The 24,292-nt window shown below is 46.0% G+C and overlaps 1 long non-coding RNA gene across 4 annotated transcripts in view; it reads left to right on the top strand.

Annotated features, from left to right (window-relative positions):
- Positions 1–24,056, top strand: part of LOC111768652 (uncharacterized) — a 636,254-nt gene extending 612,198 nt beyond the window's left edge. For all 4 annotated transcript variants that reach the window (XR_011428104.1, XR_011428105.1, XR_011428106.1 and 1 more), the window contains 2 exons: positions 12,706–12,860; positions 22,146–24,056. This is a non-coding gene — a long non-coding RNA (uncharacterized lncRNA). The remainder of the gene's footprint in view (positions 1–12,705; positions 12,861–22,145) is intronic.
- Positions 24,057–24,292: the final 236 nt, after the last annotated feature.

Genomic DNA, 24,292 nt, shown 5'->3' on the forward strand with positions numbered 1-24,292 from the left:
GGAATTCCCATGAGTTAGAGGCCACGTCTTCTACATCAGCCTCTGATTTTCATAATTTTTCTCTCCTATTCTCTCCCCAACTTCTCTTTTTGTTCTGACTTCTTGGAGAGTTTCTCATATTTATCTTTTTTTTTTATTTTTTTTAAATTTTTTTAAAGATTTTATTTTTTTCCTTTTTCTCCCCAAAGCCCTCCAGTACATAGTTGTATATTCTTCGTTGTGGGTCCTTCTAGTTGTGGCATGCGGGACGCCGCCTCAGCGTGGTTCGATGAGCAGTGCCATGTCCGTGCCCAGGATTCGAACCAACAAAACACTGGGCCGCCTGCAGCGGAGCGCGCGAACCCAACCACTCGGCCACAGGGCCAGCCCCTCTCATATTTATCTTTTACTTATTCTCTTGATTGTTTTTTCAGCAATCATATTTTTATAGCCCAGGATTTATTTTGTTCTCTGAGTTTTCATACATACATTATATATATATTCATATATGTATTGATTTTGCTCATTTGTTTTGTTTTAAATGCCATGCTGATTTTGTTTCATGGATTTTCATTCTAAATTTAAAACAAAAAACTACCTTCTGCTTACCCTGAATTGCTTCTGTTCTCTCAGAATTCCCTTTGCCTGTCAGTTTTGGACGCAGTCTTCCTTGCTGGAGGTTTTCCACAAGTGTCTGGTCATCTTTTTTATCTGTTAATATTCAAAAATGAGGCATCAACCAGCTGGTTGGCAGCTTTGGGAGTGGGCTGTAAGCTATCTGGCAGGCTTTATTATAGCCTGAAACTTGAATGTTTCATTGCTAGAACATCCAAATGTCAGTTATCCGTACCTTCCCCCCTCTGGAATCCTTTTGTTTCTCTAGAGTAGAATTTTTCAGTTGCCGACAAGTCTTCTTGGAAGGGAGCAGGGGAAAGGGCGGGGGACTCGCAGTTTAGTATGTAAACTTTCACCTAATCGTTCTCTTTTCAGGACAGCTCTTCTCCTCTGCTCTCTGCTGTACCCGCTGTCCCACAGTCTGGTGCCTCTTGGGTTCGGGTTTTCTGCGAATGAATCTGTATCATGGGGGGTGAGGGGGGTAGAAGCTGCTGTGCTCCATGGGGAGCGGGCTTCTGGGCCCAACAGCTTTCCACATGGACTTAAAACAATCTGTTTTTAGCCCTTCACCAGCCTTTAGAGGAACCTGGAATTTCTAGGTTTGAGCCTTTGGGAGGTTCTGTAGTAAGATTTAGCTTATTTCTTACCACATCCCTCGCTTCAGGCTCCGGGTTTTGTCATTCTTAAGTCTGCTCATGCTTCCTTCTTATTTACCTTCTCCAGAAAATTTGCTGTTGTTCATAGGTTACCGCTGTCTCCTCCCCCTTTTTCTTACCTAATTCTCGTATTAACAGAGTTAAGGAAATCGCCAAATTTCGTGAGAAGTGTCCTGTGCTCTTGCCGTTATACCAAATGGCTTCCAATCAGCAACAGCGCTTCCGTGTTAGAAGTCTCGAGAGTATCTCAGGCGGTTTTCCTTCGTTGGCTCATAATCCATTTGAAGGTTTTACATTGCTTGTCATATTGGAGTTTTCTCTTTTTTTAGGTCTTTGGCATGTTGTTTTGCCTCACAAAGTTCTCTTTTTGCAGTGTCTCCCCACATCGGCTCCTTATAGGAAATAAAGCTAGCTCTAGTTCCTCAAATATGTCTTGTTCCAACATCGAGTGACACTATTTCACAGAATACTGAGCTCTGAGCACAGTCCCATGGGCACGTCTAAGGAGACTTAAGAGGTAAGAGTGGAATTCTGCAAAGTCAAAATATAGTAGATGAAATCCATTTTTCCCGAACTTTTTAGGAGATACTTAACTATGATGTACTTTGGCAGGATGGACATGTAGGCCTAGAAAAGGTTTCGGATCGACTGATTTCCTGCTTTTTTTCATCCCTACCCCTGGATTCACAGTTTCAGATGTCTGTGAAGGCTTGTTGAAAAGTTCCTGGTCAGTGAGACTTTTGCTTCAAAAGATAAAATGTCCCAATGCCCGTTGTGATTGTTCGTAATTTGCTACTACGGTTTCGAGTCACCTATGACCCCCCACCCCCCACTTTCCTTTTCAGTTTGGAAAGACTTTCTCTACTTGACAGAGGGGAGGGAAAAGGAACGTGACTCCCGCAGAAATGAAGGAAGCCTCCACACAGCTGAGCAGACAGAGAAGTGAGAACTGCAAATAAATCCGAATCTTGAAAGGGAAGTATTTCTGCAAAGAGCACTTCTTCATGTTCTTAGAGAAGTGGAACTACAATGACAACCACAACTGCCACCAAAGACAGCAATAACAAGGTCCACCACCAGATGAGACTAAGGTGACAAGGGAGACCGTGCCCCCCCAAGATGTCATTCTCCAGAGAGTGATAGGATCTGAGAGCTGTTATGTAAAAGATAGTTAAGGTAATTATTCCACTTATTCCACAAACATGGACTCTGATCTAGTGGTTGGAGATTTCCAAAGAGTTGCCATGGAAAAACTGTTTCACAAAATTATTAAGTGATTCATGGGCCCTATTCAGAAATGTTGAGAAATAGAAAATGGGTTTTATAAAGGTATTAATTCATTAATCTCTTTTCTATCACAGAGGAAGTGGCTGTGGCTAGAACAAAAGTGCCCCCAAATCCAGTCTAATGGAACTATTGCGGCAAAAAAAAAAAAAAAAAAAGATACACATCCTTTGAACGTAAAAAGAGAATCCGTTCAGGGACCTACAAACGAAACAAACACTCAAAAACACATTTTGTGGTAGACTATTTCATAAGGTTCAGAATCAGATGAAGAATTGATAAGGAAAAGATTTTGTATTCTCAAAAATACACATATACAGCCACACTTAAATATAACTGTCTCCTCCTCCTCGCTAGTAAATGACATATATAAAAAAGACAGAATGGAATTATGGGTGATATTGGGACTATGTGGACAATCCCCATGTAAGTGGAACACGTATATGATAGAGCAAATACAGGGCACAGATACACCACTTCCCGATGTATCTTCAACCAATACATCAAAAATACAAAACTCTATAACACAAAAACTCTTTGGTTTGGCTTTTAAAACAAAATGAATTTATTTAAGCAAACAAACAAAAATTCTTGTTAAGTATAAGATCATAAGATCTTTCTAAAATCATATTCTATAGACATAATCTCCTGCAATGAGATCTTTAGTTTGAAGTACAGGAAACATAGCACTTTGGTGAGAAATTGGCCAGCAGAAAGCATTAGCTGTCTCGGGATTAAGAGTTAGTTTGCTAATTCAGTGCTGAGGAAGTGGACCAAACAAGGTTTCTGAGATCAAATACTGCTCTTTGGATTCCTTCTTGAATATAGCCAAGCCTGATTTCATAAAATAAACTCTGTTAGCCAAATCTGTATGCATTCTATTTCATCATGTGAGAGAATTTTCAATCGCCTCCAAGGGAGAACACATGTTTCGGTGAGTCTGTGAGTAAAATTCTTATTATAATTTACTTACAAGTTAAAAAGGACTAGTGATACAGAACTCTCTACTGAAAGTGTACTTGTGGGGGCTCGCCCTGTGGAGTAGTGGTTGAGTTCGCATGCTCTCCTTCGGCAGCCTGGGGTGCGTGGGTTCGTGTCCCAGGCACAGACCTCCACACCACTCATCTGGCCATGCTGTGGTGGCGTCCCACATATGAAATAGAGGAGGATTGGCACAGATGTTAGCTTGGGGCCAATCTTCCTCACCAAAAAAGGAAGTGTACTTGTGCATGCATTCTGCCAATATAAAAGGGGAAAGTACTTAGCAGAGATCAAGTATGTTGGTTCTCACGTCATTAACTTATTAGTGTATGTGGAGCAAGTGTTTTCAGACATGACGTCCATAAGACACCTATCATCTAGATTTGCTCGTTCCACAAATAAATAGCACCTAGTGTATATAAGGTACTTACATACAAAAATGTGCTATTTTGAATCATCTGGAAAATGTAATTTGCTTTTAATAGAATAAAGTGAAAATAAGAGAGAATTTTTTTCTACATTTAGGAAGAGAATAGCTAATGAATACCAATGCAGGTTGCAAAAGGAAAAATTAAATAACCATCCACATCAGGCATGTAAAATCATACTGATTGAGGTGTTAATATTTGGTTTGGATATTTGTGTGCTTTTCTAGCATTTCTTAAGGGGTAATCATGTACCAGAATTACCTGGGATGCTTCCTAAAAATATGGATTCCTGAATCCCATCCAGGAATAGACACTTGGATTAGATACGCCTTAATCTGAGGGTGGATGTGTCTCAGAAAGCTTCATTTATAACAAACTCTCTGAATAACTGCTGTTCCCATGAAAGTTTGAGAACCACTGTGTTCACACAAGGCCTTGACTTCTTTGTTAACATATTGACTAATAAAATGAGAAGAAATTTCCACTTGAATTTCCCCAGGGCATAAACGACTCTTTATGGAGTCATTGAGTTATTCTAACTTTTGGAAGTTGAATTAATTCTTTTAACATACAAAAAATTGGATTTTAACAAAATTGACCTTAAGGCCATAAATATCCTCCTTAAGACCTTAGAGCTAGACTATGATCACTTGAGAGTTGACTGCTATGACTGGAGAAGTGAGTTCTTAATTAAAATAAATCTAAATATCTCCATGTGGCTAGTGGCTGCCATATTGAACGGTGCATATGTTGATCATTTCCATCATCATAGAAAGTTCTATTAAACAGTGCTGTCTTAGAGAGTAAATAGAGTGTCCAGTGGTACCCAATTGATTTTGAGTGTAACTAGATATGTGCATGAAGTTCTTTGGCTTCCTCGCAGGAAAGCTGCTAGAGTGAAACATTATAATGTATTATATTGTATTTTATTCATGGATACAATATATTTTGTGTACTGCATTATATTTATGGAAAAGACAGCAATTCTGATTGGAAAGTTTATAAATGAATGGAAACATTTCATTTTAGATTATATTTTTCACCTCTAGAATTTCCATCTGTTCTTTTTCATTCATATTTACTTTTCTATTGATATTCCCAATCTGGTCCCACAATGGGTTCATATTTTCATTTAAACCTTTCAACCTATTTGTAATGATTGCATTAAAATCCACATTTCTGTCATTTCACATCTGTTTCTTTCCATTGGTTTTCCTCCTACTCACATTTTTCTCAGATTTTATTGCTTGTGTACATGTCTGATAATTTTGTATTGTACACTGGGCATAGTGGATGCTACAGTATCAAATGTCCGCTTTTTCTTTGTCTTGATGTAAAGAGTGTTAAGTTTAGTTCCTAGACAGTTAATTTGCTTGCAGATCAGTTTGGTCTGTTGACCCTTGTTTTTAAGTTTGTTAGGACACGTCTGGAGTAGTCTTTACTCCTGGGCTAGAGTTGCCCTCTTCTTAAGGCGTGGCCCTTCTGGGATATCAGTTGAGCACTTGGTGCCTTCAATGAGGTCTCCCTACTGGTCAATGGGTACTTCTCTGTTTCCCAGCCCCGTGTAAGTTCTGGAATTTCTTCTCAGCTCGCTTCTCCTTGGTAGCTGATCTCTGCCTGCTGTGTCAGAGTCTTGCCTTTAGCGTGCAGAGCCAACTACTTAGTCAGGGACTCAAGGGGACATCTATGCAGATTTCTGAAATCTTCCCTGTGCATTCCTTATATCCCGCCCTCCAGCTCTCTCTTTGGTCCTACTCTTCAACTTCTGTCTCCTCAGTTCAGCAGGACTGCCTTGTTCTGTGTGGGCTCCCCTTCCTTGCATCACAGTTTGGGGAGCACCTCCAGGTGGAAAGCTGGTCATCATGCGGCTCACCTATTTGTTCCCATCTGTCAGGGATCACAGTCTTGCACTGCTTATTGTCCAACCTCTGAAAACAGTTGTTTTATGTATTTTGTCCAGTTTTATGGTTTCTTAACACTAGAAGATCTAGTTTGATACTAGTTTTTCCATCATGGCCAGAAGAGGAAGTGCAAACGGAATTAACTGTCAAATACAGCTAGAAGAGAGCTGCTAGAATTTTTTTAAAAAATTTAAGGAATGGACTTTCCACTAATCAATTTGCAAAGAGGACAAAGTCCAGATAAGTTAGATTTACTTGGATAGAGAGGATTTTTCAGGGTTTAACAGACCAGTAATTTGTCACATGGTTTCATCAAGTTCTGGTTGGGACATGTACCCATTTATAAAATGAAATCAAAGAAGGCCATAGTTCTTACATGAATATGCCCCACTGGACATTGTGGCTCTTCTGAATCCAGTGCACCTGCTTGTTTAACCTTAAACTGTATCTTTAGTTCCCTAACTGTGTGCCCAGGTGATTGGGGACATCACAGCACACTCACAGAGGTGCCAAGGGATGTTTACAACTTTCAAGAGAGACGCAGTGATACTTCTCATCTAGTGGGTGATGCACAAACTACCAACCTGATGTGATTCACAGTTTAACACGAGGTTGTGCCACATTCCTTACAGCATCATTATCTTTGTGAAGCTGGGTTTTGGGCAGTTGCTGTGATGAAAAGAGTATCACTCAAAAATCTATGTAGAACGTGAAATGCAGGTGGTCGTGGCCAAATCTGATTCCAATGGCAGGCACACATGCCATTAATAGAAAATTATGGTTATTTAAGAATGTAATTAAAATATCAATTTTTCCTTCAATTTACATGTATTATTTTTTTTCAAGTGGCTAAAGAGTTGTTACTACATAAAAAGGCTTTAAGTTCAACCTACCTACTTAATAAACAAAACTATTAGCTCTTTCTTTTGGATTAGGATATTGTGGAAAATAAAACTAAGACACTGAGAACGTTTGAGAACTTCTGGACCAGAGAGTTTATCTGTCTGAGCATCACTATTCCCATCTGAAAATGCAGGAGCTGCACCAGATTGTCTTGAAGGTATCTTTGTATTCTAACATTTGAGGAATCTGTGGTTCTGTATCACTACTAGTGGTTCCTAAGTGGTATAATAAAATGTGGTATGTTAATTGGGTCACTTTTCCATCAGGGAGAGTAGAGAAGAAATGCCAGGATTGCCAACTTGTCTCTGAAGCAAGGGTTCCTATGGCTCCATAAGGAAAAGAGGAAACCAAAGATGGATCCATGAATGCCTTGAGCACATAAGAACCACGGGTTTAAAATCAGACATAGGATGGCCTCGCCTAGAATAGAAACACTGTACTCACTCCAAAACTCTGCTGTGCCTTTAGACCAGCTGCTGTTGACCTGGAATCCATCAAGATAACCTGGGATGGAAGGACTCCAAGCAGAGAATTCAGAATGTCCATTGAACTTGGGCAGAAAAATATTCACCTTTATTTTTATTAACCTTTAGCTACAATTTAGCTTTTTCTTGAGTTATGAATGTGGTCAATAAACCACAGGAGTATTAGCATTACCTGTGACTTTGTCACCAATTGAAATAATTGGTATTTTCATGTCAGAGTACAGTTGTTGCAAATATTTCAAAATATCATTTGTGCTCACAACTACTTTAAAATTGCCGTAGTTTTTAGATCTGCCACAGATCTTGTTACTCAGTGCATTATGGAGGAAAATTATTACTATATCACAAAATATCGTAAAAACATGTTTTGATATTTACATTTCAATACAAGTTGTTTCCTTAGTGATCTTAAATGTTAGTTTTAACTTTTTCTTGTGGAAAATTTGGAACATACATAATGGTAGACTGAAAGATGTATAGAACCACATATATCTATCAGCCAGCTATAGCCCCAAATCCTTTTCAATACTGTGTTAGCTTGTAGTAAGCCCTAGATATTACATAATTTCATCTGCAAATATTTCAGTATGTACCTCTGAAATATAAAAAGTTATTTTTCTTGAATTATAATCATAACACCATCCTCATAGTTTAAAAAACCAACAATTCCTGAAATGTCATTGAATATCTCATTGCTTTCAATTGGTCGATACGTTTTTTTTGAAGTCTCTTAATTTACAGATTCTACCTTCGTCTCTCTTCTCTCTCTCACCTTGCAATTTATTTCTTGAAATTAAAAAAAAAAAAAAAGGATTAGGTATCCTGTGGAGCCTCCCCAGCCTGGCTGTGGGTTGCATACCCATGGTGTGGTTTGTCGGGTTCCTCTCTCCACTGTGCTTCCTGCAGTCTGAGAGTTGGAGCTCGAGGCTGGATGCCATTAGGGTGTGGAGGCAGAAGAGAGGGCGACATTACTCCTGGTTGTCTTGGTTAGCAGCCATTGATTTTCAGTGTTTAGATCCATTTGTTAATTAGGGGTTTCAGCATGTTTTATTTTAATTCTATCATTCCTAACAATTTATTATCTGTAATACTTCTACAAGGAAAAAACATGCCTCATCCACTCTTTGGTTACCAGTGATAGAGTTAATATAGGAAGTCAGAATATACATGCTTGATTCTTTCCCTTTGTTTGCCAATTTTCCAAATAATGAGTTGGTTCCTTTCATGCATTTTATTTTACTCATTTAGAAACATTATCCTGAGAAATTCACCAGACTGTTAAGTGGGTTGATGTCACAAGACCGTTAAGAACTCCTAATTTAGACCCTCCCAGGACATGTGGAGGTTAGTTGGAGCTCTTCTCCAGAGTTATGTCAACCGTGGTGATTGCTACTTTCCTCGTCCCCTCACAGCACTTATTCCTCATCTCACGCATTTCAGTGCTGGTGAAATTCCACCTTCTACTGTACTGTGACAGAGACATGTACATAAATCCTACAGTAGCAGGTGTGGTGAAGGGAGAGCATTCATTTGAAGTCAGACGGTCTAGTTCACACATTGACTATGTTGCTCACCAGCAGTATAAACCTAGGCAAATTCTTCACTTATTTGAGCTTCAGTTTCTTCATAAGGAAAATGGCAGAAATGGTATCTAAGTTGAAGAATTGTTTTGGGTAATAAGAGGGAAACCTTTAAAGATTGAGACATCATTGGCCCTCAACAAATATTTATTAAATTTAACTGTTAGTTTCCCCAAATCAGGGGACTTGTTAATTAGATCTTTGGTACTGGCCATAGCAGTAAAGACATGTTTCCCATACTGTGGGAGACCCCTGGGAAGTCTCCATACTCCATACGAAGTTTAGCATACTGTGAAGACCCCTCCTTCTTCCTCTTCCTCCTCTTCTTCTCTCCTTCCCTCTCTGTCTCTCTCACTCGCTCTGACTCACTCTGTCTCTCACTCTTTCTCTGTCTCTCTCTCTGACTCTCTTTTATTCTTTGTCTCTGTCTCTCTCTTCCTTTCTCCCTCACACTCTTCCATACTAATTTCTCTCCTACTGAAGGCACAGGTAACTCTGCTGGAGTCAGAGCTTCTGATTCTGAAATGCTCTGTATAGTGAGCTGTGTTCCACCCACAAAATGGCATCTCTCATCTCTTCCCTGGGTCTTCACTAGGCTGCCCCATTCAAGACCTTTCAACTCAGTTGGCGTCTCACCCACCCCGGGCTTGAAATGGCCATATCCTGTTCTAACCACTAATCCAATTAAAAATATCTGTGCTATGTTTCAGCCGATCCTTACAAGCTCATGCTGCATTTCGTTAGGTTAATCTGAAAAGTCAGCTGGGCCCTCAGAGCCACTCAGGATTCCTTGTGTGCACCTCCCTGGTCAGATTCTTCTTCCATTTCTGAGAGCTGCTACTTCAATCTTCCAGCCACTCCCCTTAAGCTGTCCAATCCATCACATCCTTTCCTTCTCTTTCAGATGACTTGGCTGCTTCTTCTGAAGCAGAGGCGCCTATCAGGATGGTTCCTGTGCTCAGACCCTATGTTCACCCCATCAGTGTCTCATCGATGTCTCATCAATGTCTCATCAATATCTCACCCATGTTTCTCATCCATGTCTCTTACCCATGTCTTCTCAATCTTTCTCGTTGATATCGCATCAATGTTTCATCAATGTCTCTCATCCATGTCTCTCATCGGTGTCCCATTGATGTCTCTCTTCCCCTCTCGGAGGACTCACTGAGGGTGGCATGGTGGACAATTAGGAGCATTTCCAAGTCCCGCAGATGTCAGTTGAGATGTTAACTTTCCTATGTATTAGCTGCGTCCCCTGAGCCTCAGTTTCCTTATTTGTAAATGGGCATTAAAAACATCTCCCTCATCTTTGTTATGAAGAAAAATAACAGATTTTAAGTGTCTAGTGCATGGGGTGAATTGGTGAATGTTGAACAGTTAACACACACTAGCCCCTCTCCCAGTCTCCATTTTGTTCTTAGGTCTGTTTCCTCCTGGCTCCACAATTATTCTCAATAACGCAGCACAGCAGTGGTTAAAGCCCAGCTTTGAAGTCACACTAGCCTGGGTCCAAATCCCAAAGTTGACGTTTCTGTGTGATTTTCAATTATGAAGAGAGGGTAGGATTATTATGGAGATTAAACAAGATAACAAAGGTAAAAATAAAAAATAGCATAGTGCGTGGTACCTGCAGTGTTTTTAATAAATGTTTGTGGTCATGACTGTTGCTTTTCACGCTCCTGAATCTCCAATACTCCTTGGCCATTGATCCTCCTCTCTCCACCACTTCCAGTTCCTAAAGAGCTGAAGTCTCCTTTACAGAAGCACACGGACGCCCCTCCCCTGCAGCCGCTGCACTTTCTCTCCCACCTTCAGAGCCAAGCCCAGACTTCTGGTTGAGTGCAGAGTCTGTAGTCTTGATCTCTGTCTGCTCTCCTGTCCCCTTCTCACCTTCTCACCAGTGCATCTCTGCCCCACCATCCCACCTCAGGCCCTCTTGTCCCGGCTTACAATGACTTCCTAATGTTCCATTTGGGGGACGTTCACTGACTGGTTTTCTACATCCTTCTAGGTGGCCGATTACTCTTCCTTCCTGAATTCTTTCCTCTCTCAGATCTCCTGAGATGAGCCTCTTGCTCCTCCCTCTCTGCCCACTGCTTTTTCCCCGTCTCCCTGTGGGAGACCATATTTCCCAGATGACACCTTCATCCCTCTTCCCTTTTCCTCTCATATTTTCCCCTCGGCAATCTCATCAACTCTGTGGTTTCAACTACCGTTTCTGACTCCCAAATCATATACCTCCAACCAGGCTATCTTTAATACATCCCAAACAATCGAACGGTCCTCAGTGCTTCTCGTTGCCAAAGGATGAGGTTCAAACTCTTTAGTGTGGGTGGCATTCAAGGCTACTCATGATGTGACTCCTGTCCTTGCTTCCAGTCTCATTTCTGCTACTCCTTCAAATGCACTCTACTCCCTACTAATACCAAAAAAACCCTTGCTGTGTTAAATCCCAATACCTTTCCTTATAACTCCACACATTGGCTAATAACAAATCCTCTGCCTCCTCCACCCTAGTCCACATAGAAAATTCTTACTCAGTCTTTAAGATGCAACCCATGCCCTCTCTTCTCAGCTAAGCAGCGCCTTCTGGAGGCATGGGGGGAGGAAGCGGCGGAAGTAAGATTCTATTCTGTTTCTCAGATGCCATGTCTCATTTCTGCATGGAAGCAGCTCTGGCCACGGTTCTGGAGTCTGTCGCTGGAGTGGATGTAGGAATACAGGCACACACCACAGCAATAATAACAGCAAACACGTATGTGCTCCTCACTACGGGCTGGGAGTGAGTCCATGAGCTGCAGCGTGACTCCCAAGCTCATGCCCTTAACCCCTGTCTACACCTCCTCAAGGACTGAGCTCTGGACATTTCGGGATCTTTCTCAGTCTTGGAGAGCATTTCTCTGACTCTTATTCTAGTTCCCACACAGAAAATTCCAGGCCCTATGACATAAGCCAAGATCTGAGCGCCTTTGTGATCCCATTCATGGTAAGCAAAAGTGAAACATGATCATTTTACAGAATTAGAGACTGGAAAGACCTTCTGATTTCAGAAGAACAATTTTTAAAAATGGATTTGTATGCATAACATCCATGCAGTTGGTGATAGCGGGGTCAGTGACTAATAAAAATGTCATTTCCTGTGATTTTTATAAATTACAGTAAATATGCCAGTAATCACCCACATTAGCTGCTGAAATGCAGGCAGCCATCTGGAGTAGAGGCCAGGGGACCTCACTGAAGCCTCAAGAGGTAGCCCCCACAGGCGCAAAGTGACACCTCGGAAAACAGTAGTTAATACATGCTAGAATTTGGAGAAGGGGAAAGTGTTAAAATAAATGTATGTCAAGCAGACAAATTTGGACTTCTCCACAAGGATCTGTCACGTCAAACAGGAAATAGCTATAAATTACCTGTAATAGTAAAATCTTGTCATTTATAACCTTGAAAGCAACGGGCTCATTTAACACATCAACTCATAGATCATGATCTAGGACCATCAGCCTGGGTATTTGCTTCACTTTTAATGTGCAGAAGGCAGAGCAAACCATGCAAGAGCCACACAAGACCCCACGGCATCCCATTAGCTCTTGGAGCCAGAGAGATGACTGCCCCCGGCCCGGGGTGATGAATATGTCAAGATATGAAAACCCTTTCTGCTCCTAAAAAGAAAATTAAGACGTGATTGGAAAATGTCATGCCTTGGGTAGTCTCATAATGAATAATTCCAAATAAATCCCACCATTATTCTGTTTATTTGTTTTACTCAGAAGCTATTTGAAGTCATTGGAGCTGAAAGTATGTTTCAACCTGCCAAGTGTATTTACTGTATCTTGTAATCATCTTGCTAACCAGTTCACAGGCAAATAATAATTGGACTTCCGTGTTTCTTTCAGATACCTCAATACACACTGCCCAGAGATGAGAAATCCAGCTCAGAGACATTTTAAAGGGGCTGAAATGCCTCCGCTCAAGGGGTCCAGGAGTGCGCTCAGGAAGACGCACGCACAAAGCCACCTTATGCATCATTTGAAGATTCAATGGGAGCTAGGTATTTATGAGAGAGAGACTTACTGATGCTTGCATGCACTGAATAAATATTTGATGTTAGTTGATACAGGGTGGGGGGAAGGTTCTGGAGAGAAGGAAGAGCAAAGAACATAGTCATACACCAAACTAACCACTCGCTTTATAGTGAGAAAAAGCCCTAAGAGTGGGAGCTGAGCATAAACCACACATTTACACACACGGTGGCACCACGAGCTCTAAGGAGGGACAAAAGTGACATTGACTCAGAGGTGCACTACATCCAGAGTCCTGTGTTCTTCTCCCTGGCGTCTCCATACCTCTGTGTTTTCTCCCTGACCCGGACTCAGTCAGGGTCTTCACTCGCTGGGAACAGGAAGTGCTGTGCTTCTGCAACTTGCTACCATCTGGGCAGCACCCGTGAGCATGTGGGGGCGTGTGCACACACGCACATTCCCACACGCATGTGGGCACTCACACACTTCACAGCCTAGAAGGGTATGGCCAAGATAGCGGCCACATTTAGAATCCCTAGGTCAATTGGTTGGGGACCTTTCCCCTCTTTTTTGCTTTTCCACATTCTGCCAAGGTCCACTTCTAGTGGGGCGAAAATTTGCCAGTGTCCGAATGCATGAACACAAGCTAATTTAAAAAAAAAGTTGACTTTAATCTTTTTTTTTTTTTTTTTTTTTTAAAGATTTTATTTTTTCCTTTTTCTCCCCAAAGCCCCCCGGTACATAGTTGTGTATTCTCCGTTGTGGGTTCCTCTAGTTGTGGCATGTGGGACGCTGCCTCAGCGTGGTCTGACGAGCAGTGCCATGTCCGCGCCCAGGATTCGAACCGACGAAACACTGGGCCGCCTGCAGCGGAGCGCGAGAACTTAACCACTCGGCCACGGGGCCAGCCCAAGTTGACTTTAATCTTAATAAGAAGTCAAAATTTAAAAGTTAGCTTCAACTGGTAAGCAGTTTAACTGGTTCCTTGCATTTAACTGGTTACTTTAAAAAATAATTGTTGATCTCTCTGAACTTAGTCCTATTTTCATAATAATGACCAGTTTCCACAGATGGATTAGTGGTTGTTGGTGAGGGAGGAGGAGGCGTTTGGTGACAAGAGACAGTGTACAGGTAAAGAGTTTCGGCACCATTCAGATTACTTAGGCAAAAAGCCTGTAATTCAGGGAGAAAAAGCGATTCTGGGAATAAAATCAACAACCTCCAGTCTGGGCACCAAAACCAAGCCTAACCAAGCCTAACCAACTCTAACCAAGCCTAACCAAGCCTAACCAAACCTAACCAAGCCTAACCAAACCTAACCAAGCCTAACCAAGCCTACACTATTCACGGTACCTTGGCAGACACCAAACGTATGTGAAGTAACACTCTGATTTTCTGGAATCCACATGCATCAACTAAACTGAAGAATCAAGGCTCTTTCTCTGGCCTAGGTCATTCCCAGAAATGCCAGCAATCTACATCTTTAGCCTCGATTGCCAGATTATTACTCATGAACAAATATTTGTCTTTTTGCTTTTTGTGGGTTTTTTTTGGTGAATTGAATGGACAATTGTCTGGAGTCTGTGTGTAACTGTAGAGTATGTGTCGCACGTGTTCACCACATATTATTTGAACATATCGTTATTTTTAACAAAGTTAATTTCCATGGAATAATGGGTAATTTTGAAAATATTTTAGGCAAAATGTTACAAACTCATTATTCGACTCACACTGCTCTGCACGCTGTATTCCTCTGGTTCTCACACACATTTTCAGTCTTATCTCTGGACCCTACAGGCACCATTACCATCAGTGACAACTTACAAGCATAACTGGCAGTTTTTTCTTTCATAGCGGCATATAAAATCAAGATGCATCTTACAATAAATGGCCCCTTAGGCTTGTTGAAAAGAAAAAGTGAATGCGTGTGGTAGTAACTTACAGATAATTTCTGGTCCACATAGTCTAGGGTGGAGAGAAACTGTTTGTGTCAAGGATGAGCTATTCCTCCCTAAGACTTCCCCATGCAGGGACCGTAAATTATCTTCCCAATCTTCACCACGGCTCTTCTGGTTCTAAAAAGTCTTGTATTTCTAGTAGGTGGTTCGCACTAAATTGCAATGTGTATTTGACAGAAGGTTTCTATTGCCTCGTCTATCACCAACTGGAAAAGTGACAAAGAAAAACTCTGGAAGACTCAAAGGACGAAGCGAGGAGCCCAGCTTCCCAATGGGTACGAAAGCTGGTGATGGGTCAAAAAAACAAACGAGTCAAAGTTAGTACTACTGAATGGGGTTTAGTTAATATTTTAAATTTCAAAATGAGCACGCACATTTGCAGTAAAGTGCTGAGCTGAATTTGTGCTTGTTTTCTGGAAACTTTACACGGCAATTATTGTAACGCAGAAAAGACTCCACCACTGACCCCTCGACCTCGCCGCGTGGTATTTCCATCCTGAATTCTTTCTGTTTGTTTCCTTGGAGCCAGAAGTCTTGGAGAGGATCGGGAGTCAATTATAAATATCAGGTTGGTTTGAGGTGGTGCGGGGACAATAGAGAGAAGAGAAAGATTATGTTTGGCTTTTTTAACTTTTAAATGATAAGGATTCCAGACGTTTCCAGAAAAATAGAGGTATTGGCTCTCTGCTCGAACACCTGCTTCTTGCCACAAGCCTGCTGGCTTGGGGAGCACACAGACACATATGCACACGTACATGGAGTGAATGTCTATATTCCCTTTTTTTCTGGCAGAGACATCATGTAATGGCTGAGGTTGATATTGCTTCCCTTTCGGCCCTGTGCTCTTCACCTCCTCTCACCCTTCCTGGGAGCATTACCTCGCCGTCCTATATGTGCCATTTAAAGGGAATTACCTATTACTTCCATTATTTGTCCCTTATCAACTGATGTTACACTACAAGGATTTGCATTGAAAGCACACAAAGAAAGAGCAAGTCATGGCACATCGCCAAATAAAAGAGTAATGTTCTGGTGAATTTAGCCTAAATAATTTACTGCTATATAAAAGTGGAAAAGTGGAAGGTGAACCCTTTGACCAATAAATCTCTCCTGTGCGTGAAACCCTTATCTGGTCCCCTCCAACATATTCCACACGAGGAAGCCATCATCATTGGCTCTGGTTTGTTATTTGTAAACCTTGATCTTCTGCACTTGGTGTCCTAAATATGGATAATTAGCATCAGTTTATCACGCTTCTGCATATTTTCTCTCCTCTCCAAACATGCATGCTTCTATTGGCTGCCATTCTGCCACAGAAGATTATGGAGACAGATTGCAGAGAATGAATGTGCTAAACGAGATTAGGAAGGAATAGAAATAGCAACTTGGCCAATAAATTCCTCGTGAGAGCCTTATCATACAATTACACGTTGACTTGTTTCACACTCTCCCAGCCTCTTAATCCAACACCCCCACCAAGAATAAAATTTCACTAATTTCTGAATTACTGCATATCCTCCTGACTTGTTACCGAGAATGGCTGGAAGGAGAAACACGGCTGAAAACAACACATCAAACTTCTCAATAAAAAATTAAACTTTAAATCTTCAAATGGGCGGTATGAATTTGGGATGTTGAAAGCGTTTTAGCATCTACAAATGAGTGCACAAAGCCTGGCACAGAGAGATGTTTAACTTCTCTTTTAAATTCTCTCCATGCGCCACCTTTGGGGGCTCAGCGTTGTATGAAGGGGAGAGTTACCCTGCTCTTCAACAGAGCTATCTGATGTGTTTTAAAACAGGATAGAGTAGTCCCTTATTTTCTTCTCATTATTCTGGAGGACAGTCACAATGTCCCTGAGTACTTCCAGGCACATCACTTGACCGCTCTCGTACAGTGTCCTCACTCAAACAGGCTGTTTCACATGTTATAGCTTCTTACGCATATTCACGTCTACACACGAGAATTCTCGCCCACTCCCGGTCTCCTGAGAGTGTAACCAAGAAAGCTGTCACCAGGCATCCACAGGGGTACTCTGCCCTCCTTCCTTCCCCCTTGTTCTCCCCAAGGCTTTATAACAAGTTTGGGATTTAAAGAGGCCCGTTAAGACAAAAGCAAGGTGCTGCAGCACAGAAAGCCCTGCAGGACCGAGGTAATGCTTCCAGAAAGCGATGGAAATACAGATCAAGTCATAAAAACGATATCTTGGTGCTTGCAGAAGAGGAAAGGCTTCCAATTCACGGTGAGAAGAATTAATTAGCTAAAGAAATTCATAGCAATTGCAAAGAGAGTTTTTATGCACAGATCACCATGTTGCCTTCACTTTCTTTTCTCCAAGTCACGTCTATCAGGATTCACTGGAGAGGGCCTCATGCACAATCGGAGAAAGGATTCCATGCTTCAGAAGACCTGCTCCTACTCTGAGTTCAGAGACATAACTGGACAACGTCGTTCAACAAACAGGCACTGTCTCCTATGCACCAGGCACTGTTTGCGATGGTGGGGTGTAAGAGCACCAAGAAAGAGCCTGCCCTGGACGCGGTGACAGCCATGGATGCTCATATGTCTTGACTTGACGGTTGATGAGTAGTATGGGTTTGCCTTCCGCAAGCTAGCAGATCTATTGGCTGCCAAGGATTTCCTTTTTTGGAGAGAGCGCCAGCCTACAACCTCCTTCCCTCCATCTATGCAATAGGGAGAGAGACCGAGGGCCTGTCAGGAAGCCCCGGGAGGCTCCTGTGTGAGGGGCACAGACTCTGTAGGAAGAAGTAGCTCAGAGACGGCCTGTCTTCCTGGAACCGCAGCCACAAACACATGCCATATGGTGGCAGCTGCAGCTCCAACAGCGTTTGCACTCGAGTCCTAAAGTCATCTGTCCAGAAAAAACAAACACATCTTAATGTCAGAGAAGTTCTGCTTTCCCTGCATCCTTCTTCTTTCCAAAGCCACTGAAATCAAGGGATCCAGGGTTGGGGGACAGGCTCCTGCTGAAGTGGGTGAGGGCAACCTAGAGAAGGGATGGGACTGGTTTGTTGTTCTGTTTCCTTAAGGAAATGTTCTGGAGGCCTTGGAGCGCTGATTCGGGGGCTCAGGTTTGGCTTCATCGAACTCCTCCACTCAGGCAAGGTGCACAGCCAATTGTAAATAAGTCCCCAGGCCTGAGGCTCCCCGGGGACTTGGGGCTTGCAGCTCAGCTATGAGCTGGGGGAACCTCCAGCCAAAATATGAGACAGATGAGTTGTTATTAAAAACGGTCCTCCCTCCGCTATGTCATATTTCCTGAATCGGTGAGCTAAGTTGAAGGGGGCGGTGAGAGGGAGCCGTTTGCCATTAATCTGGGAACAAACGGCTAACCTCGGTGACTGGTATTTTCGCTTTTCTTTTCTCACTTTTCTCAGTGCGGGGAGCGGTGGAGCCGCGCAGCGCGATTGTGAGGGGCTCTGCTGGAATTTGGCAGCGCGGAGGCTTGGAGAGCAGCCCCATGCTGGCTCCTATTCAGCGGGCCAGTTTTCCTCGAGCTTTGGAAGTTTCACTCAGCCGTGCACTCAATGGCTTCACAAAGCTGATTACAAGCTTCAGCGCATTCCTGAAGGAGCCAAAAGCGACGCAGGTGCAAACGAGCCGAGGGAGCCCCTTATCCCGGTGACAGAATGGGACAAGCTGGGAAAGGCTTGGACCACACAAATCCAAGCTCACCAGGCAGCAGAAAGCCTGCCTTGGGAACCGGGGGTCATTATCCGCCCTATTCAGCGGGGCCCGGGGACCCTGGGGGCCAGGGAGGCCGGCCGGGCGGGAGCTGCCGCGCCAGCGCGCGCCCGCGGCGGTGGGGACCCCGCAGGGCCCTGCGGCCGGCCCGGGGCGCTGGGTGGCGGGTTGTGCGTTTGCTCTGGCAGCGCCAGTGAAACCCGTGCCCCGACGGGCCCCTGTCAACACCAGTAGGGACATGGGAGAAAGAGCGCGCAGGAGGCAACCGGGTGCCTGGACCGTGCGCAACGTTTGTTCATCCAGCATCCCTGCCCCTGCCCACGCTGGCGCTCCGGGTCCCCGCCGGGCCCCTGGGCCACCGACACGCAGCTCCGAGGGTCGCTCTGTCCCCTCTTTCCCCCAGCCCCCCTTTCCTGTCCGTCTCGTGGTAACTGGGTCGGTGGAGAGCCAGCCCGACGCGGTGCGATGGGAGGACAGCGACCGTGCGCGGGGAGTAGGGGCGGCGGGTCTCGGGACCGCCCCGGCGAAGCGCACTCGGCTGGGGCCGAGGACACCTTTGCGGCGAGTCTGATTCCGCGACGGGAAGGAGGGTCGGGCCTCTGCCAGGGAGTGAATGACGTCCCCTGCTCGCGTTGAAGGACCGACAACCCCGGGCTGAGGGCGGTGAAGAGAGAAGGCAGCGCCGCGGGGAGCGCGCGGGAAAGGAAGGTCGAGGCCCGGGAGGGGATCTCGGCGTAGGAGGCACGCCAGGCGGAGGGAGCTGGCACGCGGGGGAGGGAGCGCGGGGGGCGGAGCTGGTGCGCGGGCTGCCCCCGGGACCCTCCTGTGGCGCGTGGGGAGCCCCGCGCCGCGTCCAGACAAGCGCAGCGCTCGAGTCCCTGCGTGGGGTCGGCGCCCGGGCTCCCCTCCTGCGCGCCGTCCCACCCTGTGCTCCCTGGGCCTGGGCCCTGCCCGCCGCGCGCTGGGCCGGGCTGCGTCCGGGGGTCCCCGCGGCAGGGCGCGGGCAGGGCGCGGGCCGGCAGGGCGCGCACGCCGACGGTCTTTTGTCTGATAACTAATTTGAGTTAATGCGATCTTTATGTAAAGCTAACAGCGGATAATTGTCTATTTTCTCGCCAACAATCTCCATCACAATCACTTATCTGGAAACCTGCGGCTGGATTAATCGTTATATTCCCGAGATAAGCGTCGCCGCAATCCGCAGCGAATAAGGGTGAGGACATGAAAAGGCCTCCGCCGCGCTTGCGGGGCGGGGCGGGCCAGCCTGGCTACTGCCGGCGACCCCGTGTGCCTGGGGTTGGTGCCCGCGGGCGTGGCTGCTGGGTGCATTCTCCAGAGCTGGCTTTTGCTCAGATGGGTGGCGCGGGGCTGCAGGAGGCAGAGGGAGGAGGAGGGGGAGGAATGAGGCTGGAGAGGAAGCGGGAGGAGGAAAAGAAGAAAGATGGAGGAAGAAAGAAGAGGAAAGTGGAGGAGGTGGAGAAGGGAGGAGGACCAGGGGAGGAGGAGGGGCCCCGCGGGGCTGCAGGCCGGGCGCAGCCTGGGTCTAGTTGGGCCTGAGGAGGCCCTCGGCACACCGTGACGCGGGCTCCGGGTCCACGCGGCAGAGGCGCTGTCAGTGCCGGAATCAAGTCTTTTGATCTGGGAGACAGGATGCCACCCCACTATTTTATTTTCTCCAGAAAAGGCTCGCTCCCTCCGTCTGGATTCCTCTAGCTTAATCCCCTGGTCCACTCACCCGCCCTGCCTTAGGTCCCTCCCGCAAGATGCCCTCCTCCAGGGTCCGCATCTTTGCAAATTAATGGCAATATTTACACTCCCGTCAGTGAGATCCCCTAAAGAGAAAACCCTGGTGTGGAGCCCCGGACCCAGTGCCGCAGCGCCCACCGATGGCTGATGGAATCGAGGCCTGTGGGGAAAAGGCAGTTGTAGGGCGACGATTTTGACTTTCTGAGCTGAAGTCAAAAAGTCGGTGTCAAATGCAAATCCGTGTGGGGGTGGAGGGGCCGCGCGTGTGACTTTCTTGTGCACAATAAAGTGTAAAACGATTGACTTCTGAAACCAAGCAACGCGTATGGTGGTGACTTGGAAGTAACCCATTTGATTCCATTGACTTCCACGACCCAGATTTGCTGGCCGAGGGACCACCAGAGCAACTTTCCAAAATAGTGTTTCTGGAAAAGAGCAGATTCAGTCTCAATTCGTGACAGTTTTTGGCCACATAGAATGAAACTGTTTCCCTTTTGGCAGTTTAACTCTGAAACTTCTAAGAGTAGAAGAATACAGTGAACTGAAATGCCACCAAAGTATTGGATTTTTAGATAAAGGAGGACCCCAAATTATCCCCAAAATAGAGCATCGTAAATTCCTGTTAAAATCCTTGTCTTCAGTTTTCCCCTCCAGCAACTTGATGAGGTCTCTAGAAGCAAACAAGTGAACGGCCCTCCCGGGTCCGCTAGCCCGGCTGCGACCGCCTTTCCCAGGGCCGCTTTTTGTTGTGGCATTCGGGAACCATCCCACTTCATCTCTCACCTGAATCTTGTCATCTCGGCCATCTTGAAGTGATCTGGGAACAATGCTGGTCCCCGCGACAGACCCGCTGGTCAATCAGGCAGAACAGACTATGCAAATGGCGCGGAGAGGCGAAGCGCCCGGAACACTGGCTCCCATTGTCTCTGGCGTTTCAAAGCGCGGAGCAGCTGCGCAGACTTGTCGCCCCGGACCCTCGGTTGCCACACTAATGTCATCATTGCAAAACATCAGATTTTGAAAACTATACAATCTGAATTCATTAGCAGCCTTCTCGGCAAAGGCTTCTCTTCTCCATGACAAGTTTCAAACTCTTGATCCCCTGGTGTGGGGAGAGGGAGGGGGGCGAGCTTTGCAAGTGACAACTGGTGATGATCCGTAATTTCCTCTTTCTGGTGGATTCACAAACTTTAAAACCCGTGCTTGGAGTTCCGAGCCCGGCTGTCTGACTCCAACGACGCGGAGATTTCCAGGTTTTCGCGGTTTCTCTCAAGTGTTGCTTGCAAGTTTAGATTCCCTCAGAGCAGCCGAGGTACCGAGTGGAGTGAATTTAACAAGACACCGTCTGACGTTTGAAGGATAACGCCGGGGAGAGGTTTTGAAGTTATTTTCTTTCGATTGAACTCAAAACCATCGACAGCAGAGCAGTTTCGGCCCTAAAGCAAACGAGCTAGTGACGCGCGGGGCGCCCCTGGGCGCGCCCTCGCCAGCGGGCCGGCACCTCGGCTGCCCGCGGCACGCGCGTCTCGGTCACACAATTGCTCCCTCGGTTTTGCCGGGCTCACCACGCTTCTGCCTCTCCCTTGCCTCGCGCCCCCACCCCCCGTCCTCCAGGGTGACCTCGTTTTTCTAGACCTTCGAAGGCAGGAGGGATGCGCTTGGTGCCCGCGGCCGCGGCCCTGGGTGGGGGCCGAGCGCTGGGTCCCGCCCCGGCCGCACCTGCGGGCGCGGGGAGCGCGTGGCGCGCGGGCCGCTGTGGGGTCCGAGGGCGGCAGAGGCCGGCGGAGCTGAGCCTCCGGGAGGACCCGGGGCGCCTGGGAAGGCCGCATTCCTCTCGGGTCAAGCTTGTGTTCTCCTCTGCTCCCCTGAGCTGCGTTGACGTGTCCTCCTTCTGCTTCTTTACAGCACTCCGTCTCCACTCTCCTCTCCCTACTTCGTCCGTGGGCTGGAAATTTTTCCCAGGAGAAGGCAGTCAACACGGAGACGGGCACCAGGCCGGTTCCTAGCCCGGAGCTGAGAATTAAGCGTCGAGGTTGAAGGCTGCAGAAGGCCGAGGTCTCCCCAGGGCCCCGTGGACTCTCCGGTTCGCCCCGAGGTCTCCCCAGCAAGCTCCCAGGCCTCCACCATGTGCCTCGCAGCCTCTGGAGGTGCTTTAGTTTTACCTTGGTTTCTTGACAAACTAAGGGATCAGGATTTGGAAGGAGAACGGAGCCAGATATTGTTTTCGTAAGCACAGCAAGCAGAACAGGGAAATAAACAGAGAAAAGGCCCTATAGGGTGTCTTGTTCGGTTGGGGTAAAGATGGAGGCCTCCGTCTCAATCCAGGAAAAGCCGTAGGCAGGCTCTTTACAAATATGGACACCTTTGGGGGAATTGAACTAGAATACCTTTTTTCTCCCCAGAAAATTGTATGATTTAGGCCTGGACCCTGGGTTGCTCTTGAAGTCTCTGCAAGTCTTGCACCCGGGCCTGGCCTTGGGGAAGAGAGCCTCTCCAGGGCCCGCCCAGCGCCCTGTGCGCCCTGAGCCAGCCATGGCTGGGGAGGCGTACTGTGGAGGTCCTGGTTATGGTGGGTGGGCACACAGGACAATGTCAGCTCCAGGGAGACGGCGTTGTTGCCAGGTGGCTCACCATGTCTCTCCAGGGTGTAGACAGCTCCTGGTTCATTGTAGGTGTCCAACATATGTTTGCTGAAAGGCTGAAAAGGCCCTTGCCACGGTGGAGCTGCTGGCCTGGCAGAGTGGACCACAGCAGGGCCAGCGCCCTGGGGGCTGGGGAGGGGGTCCTGAGCTTGCCTCCCTCCCCTTCTCACACACGTTCAATCTTACGCTCGCCGTGCATGTTCTTACACACACACGATTCACGTGCTATGCACTCATGCACACTCACACAAATACCCAGAGTCTCTAACACACACAGACGCATGTATGCAGAGACATACACACATCCACTGTCACACGTGAGTGACACGCAGTCACACACACACCATTCCCCTGGGGGCCCGCAGTCACAGGCTGGCTGAGTGCTGGCGGCGGCTTGTGCCTGGCTCCTCGGGAGGAGAAGTCAAATAGGTCAGAGGAATATTCTCTTAGGTACACACACGTGGGTGAGGGATCCAGTCCTCCTGGGAATTCAACAAATGCAGCAAAAAAGTGACATCAGTGCAGCACAGGGCGGTTACTTCTGAGCTCTTTCTTCTGAGCGTCAGAGCCAGGTCACTGTCCCAGCTTGCTAGAGTGGGTCGAGTTATCACTTTGTTCCCAACGCTTCCAAGTTGCTACTTTCTCCCAGTGTAATTTCCTTGGCTGCCCATGTAGACCTCTGTTATACAATATGATAGCCACTAGCCACACGTGGCTACTGAGCACTTACAGTGTGACCAGGTGTGCTGTGACTGTGCAAGACACGCCCGATTATAAGGTGTGGTATGGGGGCTGGCCCGGGAGCACAGCAGTTAAGTTCGCACGTTCCGCTTTGGGCCCTGACCTGTTCGCTGGTTTGGATCCCAGGCATCGACCTGCACACCGCTTGTGAAGCCATGCTCTGGCAGGCATCCCACATATAAAATGAAGGAAGACTGGCATGGATGTTAGCTCAGGGCCAGTCTTTCTCAGCAAAAAGAGGATTGGCAGCTGATGTTAGCTCAGGGCTAGTCTTCCTCAAAATTATTTTTAAGAAAATAATAAAATAAAAAATAAAGGTGTAGTATGAAAGAAAGCATGTAAAATACCTCATTAATCATTTTTAAATATTGATTTCATGTTGAAATGATACTTTTGATATATTCAGTAAAATAAAATCCATTCTTGAAATTAATTTCACTTGCTTCTTTTTACTTTTTCAAAATGTAGCTATTAGGAAATTTAAACTGACCACTGACCTGTGTGGCTCCTGTTAGTGGCTTATATTGTATTTCTGTAGGGCAGCCTTAGACTTTCCAAACCCTCCTTCAGGAAATGGAAGAGGAAAAGCCAAAATGGAGGAAAATGCTGAGCATGTGGTTTAGCATGAGGCGGTGCAAAGCCACCCTGGGTTAAAGTTGCTTTTGTAAC

The sequence above is a fragment of the Equus caballus genome, chromosome 17 (genome assembly GCF_041296265.1).
Source record: "Equus caballus isolate H_3958 breed thoroughbred chromosome 17, TB-T2T, whole genome shotgun sequence".
Lineage (NCBI taxonomy): Eukaryota > Metazoa > Chordata > Mammalia > Perissodactyla > Equidae > Equus > Equus caballus.